The sequence below is a fragment of the Rutidosis leptorrhynchoides genome, chromosome 2 (assembly GCF_046630445.1).
Source record: "Rutidosis leptorrhynchoides isolate AG116_Rl617_1_P2 chromosome 2, CSIRO_AGI_Rlap_v1, whole genome shotgun sequence".
Taxonomy (NCBI): domain Eukaryota; kingdom Viridiplantae; phylum Streptophyta; class Magnoliopsida; order Asterales; family Asteraceae; genus Rutidosis; species Rutidosis leptorrhynchoides.
In genome coordinates, this window is record NC_092334.1 from 237,978,773 (window position 1) to 237,994,660 (window position 15,888).

Below are 15,888 nucleotides of genomic sequence, written 5' to 3' on the forward strand. Positions count from 1 at the left end.
TAAACCTTTCACACCTTCCACCACTTCTAACCTATCAAACCATCATCGACATCATCTTTACTATCACTCGCAAAATCCAGAAAACGAGATTCTTTCCGAAAAACCCGATGTTATGAACTTCTCAAGTATCACGAAAAAGGTCTTGCAAAAATTTTACTGGCAGAGAGTTTCTCGAGATAAAATCTCAAAAAAAAAAAAATTTTGCATTTTCAAAGTTTTAGAAAAGGAGCAGAACTTATAAAGAGAAAAGCCGAAGAAGAACTTACCTAAAGATACCTATCACTCCAAAAGGAGAAAAGTTCGAAGGTGCTTCTCAAAAATATCAGCACTCCTACCTATCTTTCAATTCCGAAATTCAGAATAAGTCTTTAAAGAGACTACATTACCCTTTCTCACCCCTTAAAACAACTTCACCACCACTCCAAATTTCCTTTCCATCTTTCCATCATTGACAAATGACCTAGAAGCTATGGTTATTACCATTTTCACATTAGTAGCAAGGATTTGAGTCTTTATCAAGCCTATGACGATTGGTGCAACAAGAATGGCTATGAGCAAATTCATTTCTTAGATCTATAGGGAACCCTAAACATTTGTATGATTTGAGTGACCCGTGAAAGCTAGCTTAAGTCATGTCAACTCCTCGCATGCTTGCAGAGATAGTTTCAACCCTAACATAGATAACTCACCTTATCTTTTTGCTCTTATAATAAAAATCATACAATGCTAATAGAAAATAAACTATGAAAAGATTTCTTAAAGTAAAAATGAGAAGTTTGCTTGAGGACAAGCAAAGTCTAAGTGTGGGTTATTTGATATCGACTAAAAAGTCACGTTTTCACCCTGTATGGAGGCCCAAAATCAATAAATTTCCAAGCTTTATTGCCAACATACTCACTTTGTTGGAAGAAATTGAATATCAAGTGATTACAAAGCCGGTGCAAAAAGAATCAAGAGAAACGGAGCTAAAACGAAGATTCTAGAGTGAAACGGTGAAAGTCAAGTTACGACCCCGGAAATCAAGTTACGATCTAGCAAAACAGCAGACCAGAGTAGGCCATACGGCTTACCATATGGCCTGCCAGCCGTATGCAGGAAAAATCCAACTCTATTCAAAGGGCATTTGTCATCCGTTTTTACACATAGTTCAATTCACTTTTCTCTCTTTCTACAACATTAGTCATACTTTCATGGTCTTCGACTATGTGCGGGAAACCTAGTACCCATAGAAGAACACCGAATATTGTATTTAGGAGCGGTCTGGAGTTTGAAGTTGTCACTTTTGTATTCGGAACTCGTTTAATCTACTGGTACTTCTGTAACGACCCGACTTTTTTGACTTGCTTTTGTGCTTTGTGCTTTCATGAAACTGCGTATATGTACGTACTGAGCTAGTTTATGCTCTGGGATCTTATTTAATGATTAATTACTTCCATTAATATCTTACAACGTGCTATTAAGTTTGCAATCACTTAACTTGATCCTCAAATACTTTTACGACCGTTAGTGTCACTTATTGTTTGAAACGAGCTATGTACTTGGTACACGTTAAAATTTTGTCATAATTGGAATATTATAACTATGTAAACTTAATTGTTATTTATTAATGACAATTACTTGGCTTTATAGTTCCTTAATCATGCTTAGTGCTTACTAATGCTTACTAGTTACCTTAATGGACTTAACACCTTAATGGACTTCCATGGCCCAACCTACTCAACTTAGTGGACCACTTAATGGGTTAATTAGCCCATGTAATTATAATTAAGTCCATGTAAGTAATGAGAAAAGTATCATGCATGCTTATTTGCATTATGTCTCAAACCACCTAACAAACCAACACCACTTTGTACCACCACCATGGACCACACCATGCCACACCACATGAGGTCAAAATGGTCCCCCCCCCCTTTTGCTCCAAACTGTCGGCCACCAACCACCCCAACACCACCACTTTTTTTTAAAAGCTTATTTCTCTCATTTGCATTTCATTTCAAACACACACACTTCTCTCTACTTTCTCACTCTAGTTTTTCTCTCAAATATTTGAAGAACTTGTAAGTGTTCTTGATATTCTTTTCTTCTTCCTTTTCGTGATTCATCATCATTATCATCAAAGATTCATGATTTGTAACTTGAATCTTCATAACTCTTGTAGATTCAAACTTTGTTTTGAAAAATGCAAGAACATGGAGGATTAAAGCTTTTTAGCTTTTAATCTTCTCTACTTATGTTAGATCTAAGTCCTATAACTTAAGATCTCTTTAATTATGTTAAAAGATCAAAACTCATGTTTATGATCTTCATGAAACTTGTAGATCCAACTATTTACTTTATGGATCTTCAAGAAAGTTTGAAATGCAAGCTTACTAGCTTGAGGTTTCTACAAAAAGTTAGTTAAGATCAAAAGCTTACTAACTTATGATCTTCTTTAGTTTGTTGTAACTTAGATTTGAGACTTGTGTTTGCATGAAACAAAAGATACAAGCTTACTAGCTTGAGATCTCATATTTATTGTTAGGAATCCAAGCTCTCTAGATTAGGGTTTCATTTTTGTGTTTGATCTAAGTTGTGTAACTCATGATCTTCTACTTTTTTTAAATAAAAGTTCATTTGATTATGTTCATCTTACTTTACAAGATCTAAGTTTCATAACTTATGGTTGTGTAAAAGTTGAAAGTCTAAGTGTTATGACTTAGGGTTTCACCAAGAACATGAGATCTAGACTTTTTAGTATAAGATCTTTAATATCTAGTTAAGATCTAAGCTTTCTAGCTTAAGGTCCTGCTTATTTAGTTTGATTCAAAGTTTATAGCTTAATAAGACTTGTATTGTGTTGGAACTAAGAAATTGATGTAACTTTGGTTCATCACCTTGCTCAAACTCTCACAAGAGTTGTATTTTATTTCTTAGTCCTAACTTTGTGTGTTGATAGTTAAACCTTGGCTAAAGTGATGCTAAAACATCGATAGTTGTACATTTGAGGCTTATACGCATCAAGGATGAGAACTGTGATGAGCATCAAACACCAAGAATCCCACCGGAGCACTTTTTTCTGTTTTTCAAGGTCTGATCACACCTCTGGGCTACTGGAAAAGTTTATTTCCAGATATTTCGGTTCGAGTAGATGACTTTTTGTTTAAGACTCGTCTTAATCCGATATACGGTTTAGGATTTATAGCCTTCCGAAAGTCACTAGGCCCTTGTAACGTTGTGCTGAAAAATTCTGACCTACTCGCACTTAAACTGTCGCCATGGTCGAACGAAAACGATTTAGCTTCTGAAAATTGGTCAGCGGTTAGAGGACTCACATACGGAGCCATGGCCACTGGCCTCACATCATTTCAGTTTGTATAGAGGTCTTATCAGCTGAACGAAGTCAGCCTTTGTTTCGTCTCTATTCTTGATTGAAAACTTACATTACTTTTTACGTATGATGTTGATGATGATGACACTTAAGACTTAACTTACGTACTTTTAAACCCTTTTGGGACAATTTACTGCCTTAGTAACTTTTGACTTAGGTTGAGGACCCTTCGGACCAACTACTTGCTTACTTACCTCGTATCGACTTTTACTGCTCTTTCACTGTGAGTTATAGCTCCCTTTTTACTTCAACTATTTTTGGGACTGAGAATACATGCGCTTTTCATGTTTTACTTACTAGGCGTGAGTACTTAAAATTTATATATGTGTGGGTTATATAACGGCATAAACTTTCCCCTTAGCTCGGTAACGTTTAGTCATTGGTTTTTGAACCGGTGAACGCGAATATTAGATATGGATCCATAGGGTTTGACATCTCCACTCGGGGTAGTCGCGCTAGCATTTAACGGGTGTTTAATACTTCGAGAACATACTCACTCGCCAAGTGTACTTTTAGGGGGTAATATTACGTTAAGTTAGTTACCGGGTGCCCACGGATAAGCATATACTTTATCATACTGTTTTGATTTACTGATTTGAAATTATGATTTGAAATGCTGCTTGAAGCACTAAAATCTCGTGGCCTACATTACATTACTGATTACAAACAAACTATAGCTCACCAACATTCGTGTTGACATTTTTAAGCATGTATTTCTTAGGTGCTTAGACGTTACTGTTAGACTTATTATAGTCTTGGTGCTATAGACTTGCTGTTACAGACTCGCTGTGTTAGACTTCCGCTGCATTGTTTAGAGATGTCTCAATCATGGAACTTTTATTTTTGCATTCACAACTTATGTTATTTACGAGCTATGGTTTTGTAATGACCTTTGTGTCACGTACTTATGTTGATGCTCTCTATTCGTAGAAGCACGTTATCTTTTGTAAAACAACTGACGTTGGTAAAAACGTTGTCTTTTCATGAATGCAAAACTTGTTTTTAAACAGCATATATCGTTGTAACCATGTAATGGACCTGTTGTTGATGATCCGTATACATTGATTTTGTACGGGGCGTCACAACTTCTATCCTTTGTCTTTATATAATGTCTTTCATTATTATGATTTGTGATATTGTTACCATGATTAGGGAGTAGTTATCTTTAGTGTATGCTCCGATGTAGTAAGTTATAATGCCAAAATAATATTATGATTTGTGTATGTTGTTGAGATACTTTCTGATTATGCTTTAAATTCAATCGCTTTTCCAACTAATAGAACGTAGTTATCGGTTCTGTTATTGGGAAGTCGCGAACCCCGATTCAGAGTACACTATCTGTGTCAGCCCTTGGTAAGAGAAGTCTATCGGATACAACGTAAGTTTAACTCAGGCAAACCAGTTGTAGTAAGTCCATCGAGCCTTGGATTCCGACTAAGGACTCTTTCGTAGTGAAACATCTAACTAGGCCCTAGTACATTGTCGGTCCTAGACCATGCTAGTGTAGTCACCAAGCATATAAACTTCGTACGTGCATGCTGAAGCACAATGGTTGTTGTAAGCTGTACCTCTACTAAGTAAGGTCATGGAACCCGATCAGTGTTGATTAGTACACTTCACCATAATGAGGTCTCAAGCATTGCACCCCGCTTGAGGGATTCTTAGTTAATTAAGGAACTGTTTTTTTAAACACATAAAGGATTGGACCTTTAGGATAATCGAACGTGTTCATGGAAGTCACACAGACTTGGCATGGTGTTCTTTATGGTTGCACTCTTTTTAAAGGGCCTAACTACCTTTTTAAACCCAATCATTAAGAAAGCATCGAAACACATCACGTCTCTCGGATATAGCATACCCCATATTCTATTATGCTTAAAAAAGTTTTGACCTTTGTGGAATGTTAATATGTCACCCAACCGAGTCGCTCAATTGGATGAGCCGTCTGAATGTGTATGCCTGCAGTCAGAGTGCAGGGGCGTCGGGGGTAAGGGACGTTGCTATCTATTCAGAATCTATAAGCCTAACGCATTACCCAGTGACATGTTTATATTGCCTAAAATGATCATATATTTAGACGCAATATCATTCCAAAATGTAATGTTTTTAATTGTAATTTCCTTATTTTTAGTTGTAATAGTTTAAATAAATAAGTGCGAAGATGAAAGACGAAAATCGCTCAAAAATGAAGATTTAAAGACGAAAACGAAAATTTGAAAGACGAGAACGTCTAAAATGCTCAAACGTACAAGTTACACTCCAAGTAGTTCAATTTATTGATGAATAACGTCTAAAAATGACAAGCGTACAAGCCGCGAAAGGTAAAGTACAATATATCTAAGCATACGAAAAGGCGTTCGAAAATCCGGAACCGAGACATGAACCAACTTTCAACGCTCGATGCAACGGAGCTGAAAGTACAAGTCAACTATGCACAAGAATATAATATAATATTTATATAATTCATAACAATAATAATAATAATATAATAATAATAATAATATATAATAATATCTCAATTTGCAAATTGAGATAGCCATCGGAACGTGCAGAAATGAACAAGTTGATTTATTCAACTTCACCAAATTTCAACTTCAACACAGTACTTTCATTTGCCTATAAAAGCAAGCATCGACTGCAATACCTCTTACACTTTTTTTTATTTCTTACTCTATATACATAATATATGTATCAATTATCAATCTAAGTCGTAATCTCAATTTATAATTTTAATTTTAAGTTAGTAATAATAATAAGGTTGGGTTAGTCGAATGTTTTAAGGTTTTGTAAGTCGTAACTCTGTCCGTGTACCACTACGCTATTAATACCCACTGTAAGTTATGTTTATATTATTTTCATTAATGTCTTGTAGCTAAGTTAGTATTATGCTTATTTAAATCGAAGTAATCGTGATGTTGGGCTAAATATTAAGATTGGATAATTGGGCTTTGTACAATAATTGGGCTTTGGACAAAAGATCGACACTTGTGGAAATTAGACTATGGGCTATTAATGGGCTTTATATTTGTTTAATTAAATTATAGTTTGTTAATTTAATATAAAGATTTACAATTGGACGTACCTATAAATAACCATATACACTCGATCGGACACGATGAGCGGGATATTTATAAGTACTAATAATCGTTCATTTAACCGGACACGGGAATGGATTAATAGTCAATGGACTTATTAAAACAGGGGTGAATTATATACAAGGAAAATTGGTGTAATTATAGTTTAAGTCCCTAATTAGTTGGAATATTTGACTTCGGATATAAGGATAATTTGACGAGGACACTCGCACTTTATATTTATGACTGATGGACTGTTATGGATAAAAACCAGACGGACATATTGAATAATCCAGGACAAAGGACAATTAACCCATGGTAATAAACTAAATTCAACACGTCAAACATCATGATTACGGAAGTTTAAATAAGCATAATTCCTTTATTTTCATACTTAATTGCACTTTTAATTATCGCAATTTTATTTATCGCATTTTTATTTATCGCAATTTAATTATCGTCATTTACTTTACGCTTTAAATTAAGTCTTTTATTTATTTAATATTTTACATTAGGTTTTAACTGCGACTAAAGTTTTAATATCGACAAACCGGTCATTAAACGGTAAAAACCCCCTTTTATAATAATAATACTACTTATATATATACTTATATATATATATATATATAATATATATATATATATATATATATATATATATATATATATATATATATATATATATATATATATATATATATATATATATATATATATTTAAAATATAGTTTTAAAAATATAGCGTTAAACTTGGCTAGCTCCCTGTGGAACGAACTGGACTTACTAAAAACTACACTACTATACGATTATGTACACTGCCTATAAGTGTTGTAGCAAGGTTTAGGTATATCCACTCGATAACTAAATAAATAACTTGTGTAAAATTGTATCGTATTTAATAGTATTTCATTGTAAAAATATAACTATTTCGTATACACCTCTATGCACATCAAGTATTTTTGGCGCCGCTGCCGGAGAGCTCATGTTTTTTTTAAATAAAAAAATAAAAAAAAATTTAAAAACAAAACATAAAAAAAAAATTTAAAAATTAAAACGTAAAATAATAATAATAATAATAATTAAAAAAAAATTTTAAGAAAAAAATATTAATTTCGTAAAAAAATTTCTTTTTTTTTAAATCTTAAAATCGTTAAAAAAATTGAAAAAAATATTTTTTTTAAAAAAGGTAAAAAAAAATTTAATAAAAAAAATAAATAAATTATAGTATTTGGGGCAAACCAGTTTTTGAACACGCAATTTCAGATTTTCAACACGCAATTTCAATTTTTGAACACGCAATTTCAGATTTTGAACACGCAATTTCAGTTTTGAACACGCAATTTCTTTTTTTGAACATGCAATTTCAAATTTTACACATGCAATTCCAGTTTTCAACATGCAATTCCAGATTTTAAACATGCAATTTCGGATTTTACACATGCAATTTCAGATTTTAAACATGCAATTCCAAATTTTACACATGCAATTCCAGTTTTCAACATGCAATTCCAGATTTTAAACATGCAATTTCGGATTTTACACATGCAATTTCAGATTTTAAACATGCAATTCCAAATTTTACACATGCAATTCCAGTTTTCAACATGCAATTCCGAATTTTAAACATGCAATTTCGGATTTTACACATGCAATTTCAGATTTTAAACATGCAATTCCAAATTTTACACATGCAATTCCAGTTTTAAGCACGCAATTTCGGAATTTCAACACACAATTTCAGATTTTACACACGCAATTTTGGTTTTGAACGTAAAATTCCAAAAATAAAAAAATAAAAAATAAAAAAAAATTTTAAAAAAAAAATTATTTTTAAGATTTTGCCTATATAAAAAAAAAGTTTTTATTTTAAGTTTTATTACCTTTAGATTTTTAGACTCTAGTCACAACTTTTAGTATTAAGTTTAGTTTTGCCATAGTTATCTATATACTTATAGATTTTTAGGCTTTGCCGTAAAATCCCTTAAGTGCTTTTTCTTTAGACTAAGATTTAGGTGCCTTAAAATTTTGCGACGCCGTGTTAAAATTTTAGTATCCTTTTAAGTAATTCCCGTTTTTCATTTAGAATCCATTTTTAATTTTCGACGCGCTACAATTTTCTTATTTTTCGACCTTTTATTTTTCGACATTTTTCAACGCGCTCTTTTTCTTTCTTATTTTTCGACGCTCTAGTTTTTAGAACATAGAATTTTCTTTTTCTTCTCTAAAATTTCTTTAAATTTCAACGAAAAATTATTTTAAGTGGTTAAATTGATAGACATCCTAAATTTTCTGGTTCGTAGTAATAGTTGGATTTGTTAGTGGCGAGTTGTGGGCTTCCGATTTAAAGGGTCCTGGCTACCTGCTGCATCTATTGGCTATTCGAAACGTGGGCAAAATCATAAAAGTCTATTAATTTGATAACTTATATAATTTTTATATTTTATAACTAATAGGATATTCAGTGAATGCACCGAGCAAAACGTTCACCACCTTTCATACGTTCACCACCTGTAACTCGATCAAGACATCTAGCCAATATTGTCGCCGTTGATTTTTCTTTAGAATCATCATCAAGTCGACCAAGTACTCCAATTCAAATTTTCGATAATCCATTTTTGAACCCGACCTCACAATTGAGAATCCGGAGGATATTCAACGACACTTCAGAGATCCTGAACCACTAATCATTCCTCCTGAACCACAAATCACTCATCCAGAAATTGTCGAGGAAGAAACCATTAAATCAGAATCCCTTAGTGATTCAGATTCAACAAATTCAATAATGGAAAATTTGGAACCTCTAAGTATGGAAGACCGAATGAGAGCTAAACGCACTGGTCAAGGCCACGCAATTACTCAACAAGACATTAATGCGCCATATTATGAAATCAAAGGACAAATCCTACACATGGTAACTAATCAATGCCAATTTAGTGGTCCGCCGAAGGAAGATCCAAACGAACATCTTCAAACCTTTAATAGGATCTGCACTCTATTTAAAATCAGAGAAGTTGAGGATGAACAGATCTATGTCACGTTATTTCCCTGGACTTTAAAGGAAGAAGCTAAAGATTGGTGAGAATCGTTACCTGAAGGGGCGATTGATACATGGGACGTTTTAGTTGAAAATTTTCTTAAACAATTCTTTCCGGCATCTAAAGCCATGAGACTTCAAGGAGAAATTGTTACGTTCACGCAGAAGCCAAATGAAACTTTATATGAAGCGTGGATAAGATTTGGAAAGTTGTTAAGAGGATGTCCGCAACATGGTTTAGACACTTATAAAAGAGTACAAATATTCTACCAAGGATGCGACATCACTACACGAAAAGACATCGATATAGCAGCTGGTGATTCCATTATGAAGAAAACCGCAACTGAAGCTTACAAAATTATTGATAACACAGCATCCCACTCACATGAGTGGCACCAAGAAAAAGATATCGTTAGATCATCTAAACCGGCTAGAGCCGATTCTAGCCATGATTTTGATTCCATTTCCGCAAAGATAGATGCTATCGAGAGACGAATGGAAAAGATGACTAAAGATATTCACTCAATACGAATTAGTTGTGAGCAGTGTGGAGGACCACATTTGACAAAAGATTGTCTCAGTATTGAACAAACAATGGAACAGAGAGAGAATGTTTCATACATGAACCAAAGGCCTGGAAATAATTATCAGAATAATTATCAACCGCCAAGACCAATCTACAATCAAAACCAGAATTATAACCGAAATATTCCATATAACAACCAACAAGGTCCTAGTAATCAACAAGTATCTAACAATACCTACAATCAGCAAAGACCTATTTTTTCAAACAAACTACCACAAACCAATGATAAAAAGCCAAATTTTGAAGATATGATGTCGAAGCTAGTTGAATCTCAAACTCAGTTTTTCACATCTCAGAAACAAACCAATGAATAAAATGCTCAAGCATTTAGAAAACAACAAGCTTCTATTCAAAATATGGAACAAGAAGTAAGCAACCTAGCAAGGTTAATAGGTGAAAGAAAATCGGAAAGTCTACCTAGCGATATAAATGCTAACCCCCGGAATGAAACAGCTAAAGCCATTACCACAAGAAGTGGTATTACACTTAAACCACCTGAAATACCTGTAATTTCTAATGAAGCTATTCCTACTCCACAAGAACCACAGTCTGAGCAAGATAAGGAAAAAGAACCGATAGTTGAAAAGGTTAATGAAGATAACATAGTTAAGGCTAAACCTTATGTTAAACCATACCAACCACCGCTTCCTTACCCGAGTAAAATGAGAAAAGAAAGACTTGAAGCCGAGCAATTCAAATTTTTGGATATGTTTAAACAGATAAATGTAAATCTTCCTTTCATTGATGTGATATCAGGAATGCCTAGATATGAAAATTCTTGAAAGATCTAATCACAAATAGAAAGAAAATGGAAGAACTCTCGGCTGTTACTATGAATGCTAATTATTCTGCAGTACTGTTGAATAAGATACCAGAAAAATTATCTGATCCAGGAAGTTTCACAATTCCATATTTTCTGGGTAGTCTTAGTTCAATAGAAGCATTGGCAGATTTAGGTGCTAGTATAAATTTAATGCCGTATTCATTATATACTAAACTAGACCTTGGAGAATTGAAACCAACACGAATAAGTATACAACTAGCCGATCGATCAGTAAAATATCCTAGAGGGATAATGGAGAACATGCTAGTTAAAGTTGGTACTTTAGTATTTCCAGTAGATTTTGTTATTCTGGACATGGAAGAAGATTCTCGAGTTCCTCTCATATTAGGAAGACCATTCTTAAACACAGCTAAAGAAATAATAGACGTGTTCGGTAAGAAAGTGACCCTAAGTATAGAGGATGAGAGTGTTACCTTTTCTGTTGATAGAGCCATGCAACAACCGCAATCTGCAGATGATACATGTTATTATATTCAAACTGTAGATTCACATACAGAATTGTTAAAAGAATTTCCAGAATTACAAGGAACAGGAGAATGTTCTTTAGGAGAAGGAACTGAACCAATTGATGAAGCTGAAATGTTAGCCGCACTCATGGCTAATGGATATGAACCAACAACATAAGAAATTCAATTGCTAAAAGAAGAAGACAGATATCGATACAAATCATCGATAGAAGAACCACCGACATTAAAGTTAAAGCCACTTCCAAACCACTTGGAATATGCTTATTTACATGGTGAATCTGAATTACCTGTAATAATATCGTCTTCTCTTACTGAAAATGAAAAATCTCAACTCATTTCTGTGTTAAAAGCTCATAAACCAGCTATTGCATGGAAGATTCATGACATTAAAGGCATAAGTCCTTCGTATTGCACACATAAAATCCTTATGGAAGAAGGTCATAAAACCTATGTGCAACACCAACGAAGACTAAATCCAAATATGCAAGATGTTGTTAAGAAAGAAATAATTAAACTGCTAGATGCAGGTTTAATTTATCCAATTTCTGATAGTCCATGGGTAAGCCCAGTTCAATGCGTACCTAAGAAGGGTGGCATGACTGTCATCACGAATGAAAAAAAAATGAGCTTATTCCTACTAGGACTGTAATAGGATGGCGTGTTTGTATTGATTATAGAAAATTAAATGACACCACCAGAAAAGATCACTTTCCCTTACCTTTCATTGATCAAATGTTGGAAAGATTCGCCGAAAACAGTTACTATTGTTTTCTTGACGGTTTCCCTGGATATTTTCAAATTCCAATCGCACCCGAGGATCAAGAGAAAACCACATTCACGTGCCCTTATGGTACTTTTGCTTACAAACGCATGCCATTTGGACTTTGCAACGCCCCTGCAACCTTTCAAAGGTGCATGATGGCGATTTTTCATGACATGATAGAAGAATGTATGGAAGTATTCATTGATGACTTTTCAGTCTTCGGTGATACTTTTGAATCATGTCTAGTTAATCTTGAACGAATTCTTATTAGATGCGAACAATCAAATCTAGTTCTTAATTGGAAGAAATGCCATTTCATGGTTAAAGAAGGCATCGTTCTTGGTCATAAAATTTCAAAGAAAGGAATTGGAGTGGATAGAGCTAAAGTAGATGTAATTGCTAAACTTCCACATCCCACCAATGTTAGAGGAGTTAGGAGTTTTTTAGGGTATGCCGGTTTTTACCAACGTTTCATAAAAGATTTTTCTAAAATTGCCACTCCTATGAATAAACTCCTAGAAAAGGTTGTTTCATTCATCTTTTCAGATGAATGCATCAAATCTTTTAATATTCTTAAAGAAAAACTCACTAATGCGCCGATCATGATAACTCCAAATTGGAATCTACCATTTGAACTTATGTGCGATGCAAGTGATTTTGCAATGGGAACCGTTTTAGGACAAAGGATTGAAAAACGATTTCAACCTATTTATTACGCTAGTAAGACGTTACAAGGAGCACAAATAAACTACACAACTACTGAAAAAGAACTCCTTGCTATTGTCTTTGCTTTTGACAAATTTCGATCATATCTCGTTCTAGCTAAAACGGTGGTCTATACCGACCATTCTGCTCTTAGATACCTATTTTCGAAACAAGATGCCAAACCAAGATTAATCCGTTGGATTTTACTCTTACAAGAATTCGATATTGAAATTCGAGATAAAAAAGGAGCAGAAAATCTCGCCGCTGATCATCTTTCTCGTCTTAAAAATCCTGAATTAGAAGTTCTAAATGAATCGGTCATACAAGATAACTTTCCTGATGAATATCTCTTGAAAATCGATTATAATGAAATTCCATGATTTGCAGACTATGCAAATTACTTAGTATGTGGATTCCTTGAAAAAGGATTATCGTACCAAAAACGAAAGAAATTCTTTAGTGATATAAAACACTATTTCTGGAAAGATCCACATTTGTTTAAAAGTTGTCCAGATGGAATAATACGCCGATGTGTATTTGGGGATGAAGCAAGTCAAATCTTAAACCATTGTCACACAGGACCAACAGGAGGGCATTATGGTCCTTAACTCACAGCAAGAAAAGTTTACGATGCTGGATTCTATTGGCCTACAATTTTCAAAGACGCACACCTTCTTTGCAAATCCTGTGATGCTTGTCAAAGGGCCGGAAAAATAAGTCAACGTGATGAAATGCCACAAAATGTCATTCAAGTATGTGAAGTATTTGACGTTTGGGGTATTGACTTTATGGGTCCATTTCCAAAATCTCATAATAATCTCTATATTCTCGTTGCCATTGATTATGTATCTAAATGGGCGGAAGCAGAAGCTCTCCCAACTAACGATGCACGAGTTGTAGTTGATAGTGCTCCAAATGAACATATATTTAGTATCAATATCCTTCCAATATGTAAAGTTTTCAGTTGCAATTGTTCTATTTCAAGTAATATTCGTTTATATTAAATAAGTGCGAAGACAAAAGGCGAAAATGAAGATTTGAAGACGCAAACATCCAAAAAGCTCAAATGTACAAGATACCATCCAAGTGGTTCAATTTATTGATAAGAAACGTCTAAAATGACAAGAGTACAAGTTACAAAACGCAAACTACAAGATATTAAATTATACGAAAGGACGTTCGAAAATTCGAAACCGGGACCTGAGCCAACTATCAACGCCCGATGCAATGGACCAAAAATTATGAGTCTACTATGCACAAGAATATAATAAAATATATATATAATTATATAAAATTATATATATTATATTATATAATTAAATATAACGTCGACAAGCTAGCAAACAAAGCAATTGGGCATGGCCAGGCTGGCCATGCGATCGCATGAGATTAACACTGAGAACCCATGCGATCGCATGAGCCTCAGGATCAGACCACATCTTTAAATAGCCAGCCTTTCTGCTCGACTCTTTACACAATAATAATAATAATACTCCTCTGTAATAATAATAATATATATATATATATATATATATATATATATATATATATATATATATATATATATATATATATAGTATAGTGTAGTTTTATATTAGATTACTTTTGGGTTATACAAAGGTTATTTTACGGGTTTTAAATTAGGAGCTCTGTCCGTGTAACACTACGCGATAAATAATCAATGTAAGCTATGTTCTCCTTTTTAAATTAATGTCTCGTACTTAAGTTATTATTATGCTTATTTGAGCCGAAGTAATCGTGATGTTGGGCTTAATATTAAAGACGGGGTAATTGGGCTTTGGACCATAATTGGGGTTTGGACAAAAGAACGACACTTGTGGAAATTAGACTATGGGCTATTAATGGGCTTTATATTAAATTAACGATACCTCGTTAATTTAATATAAAGGTTACAATTTGATGTATCTATATATAACCACATACGCTTAATCGGATACGATGGGCGGAATATTTATAAATACAAATTATCGTTCATTTGACCGGACACGGGGATGGATTAATAGTCAATGGACTCATTAAAACAGGGGTGGATTACATTCAAGGATAATTGGTGTAATTGTTAACAAAGTATTAAAACCTTGGTTTACACACAGTCGATAACCTGGTGTATTCATTAAACAAAGTATTAAGACCTTGTCACAGTTCGAATCCCCAATTAGTTGGAATATTTGACTTCGGGTATAAGGTTAAATTTGCCTAGCATTTTATAATTATGACCGATGAAATATTATGGACAAAAACTAGATAGGTTTCAAATACATCCTGGACAAAGGACAATTAACCCAGGGTAATAAATAATCAAAACGTCAAACATCATGGTTATGGAATTTTAAATAAGCATAATTATTATATTGTTATTTATTTTACGTACTTTAATTATTGTCATTTATATTTACGCTTAAGTTTTAAAATCGACAAACCGGTCATTAAACGGTAAACCCCCTTTTATATATTATTACTATATATAATATATTTTGTACAAATATAATTGTTTAAAAATATAGTGTAAAATAAGTCGTCTTCCTGTGGAACGAACCAGACTTACTAAAAACTATACTACTCTACAATTAGGTACACTTCCTATAGTGTTGTAGCAAGGTTTAGGTATTTTCCATTTGTAAATAAATAATTAAAACTTGTGTAATTTTTAATAGTATTTCCTTGTAAAAATTAATACTATTTCATATACCCCTCGCATAACATCAGTAGTCAACTTCTTAAAACGTCTTTTTGTTAGGTTTGGAACACCAAAAGCTTTAATAAGTGATCGGGGTACTCATTTTTGTAATAATCAACTTGAGAAAGTTCTCAAAAGATATGGAGTAACTCATAAAATCTCCACTGCTTATCATCCACAAACGAGTGGACAAGTTAAAAATACCAACCGAGCTTTAAAACGTATTCTAGAGAAAACCGTAGGATCAAATCCGAAAGAATGGTCCATAAAATTGGAGGATGCACTCTGGGCTTTTAGAACAGCCTACAAAACTCCAATTGGAACCACACCTTTCAAACTCGTTTACGGAA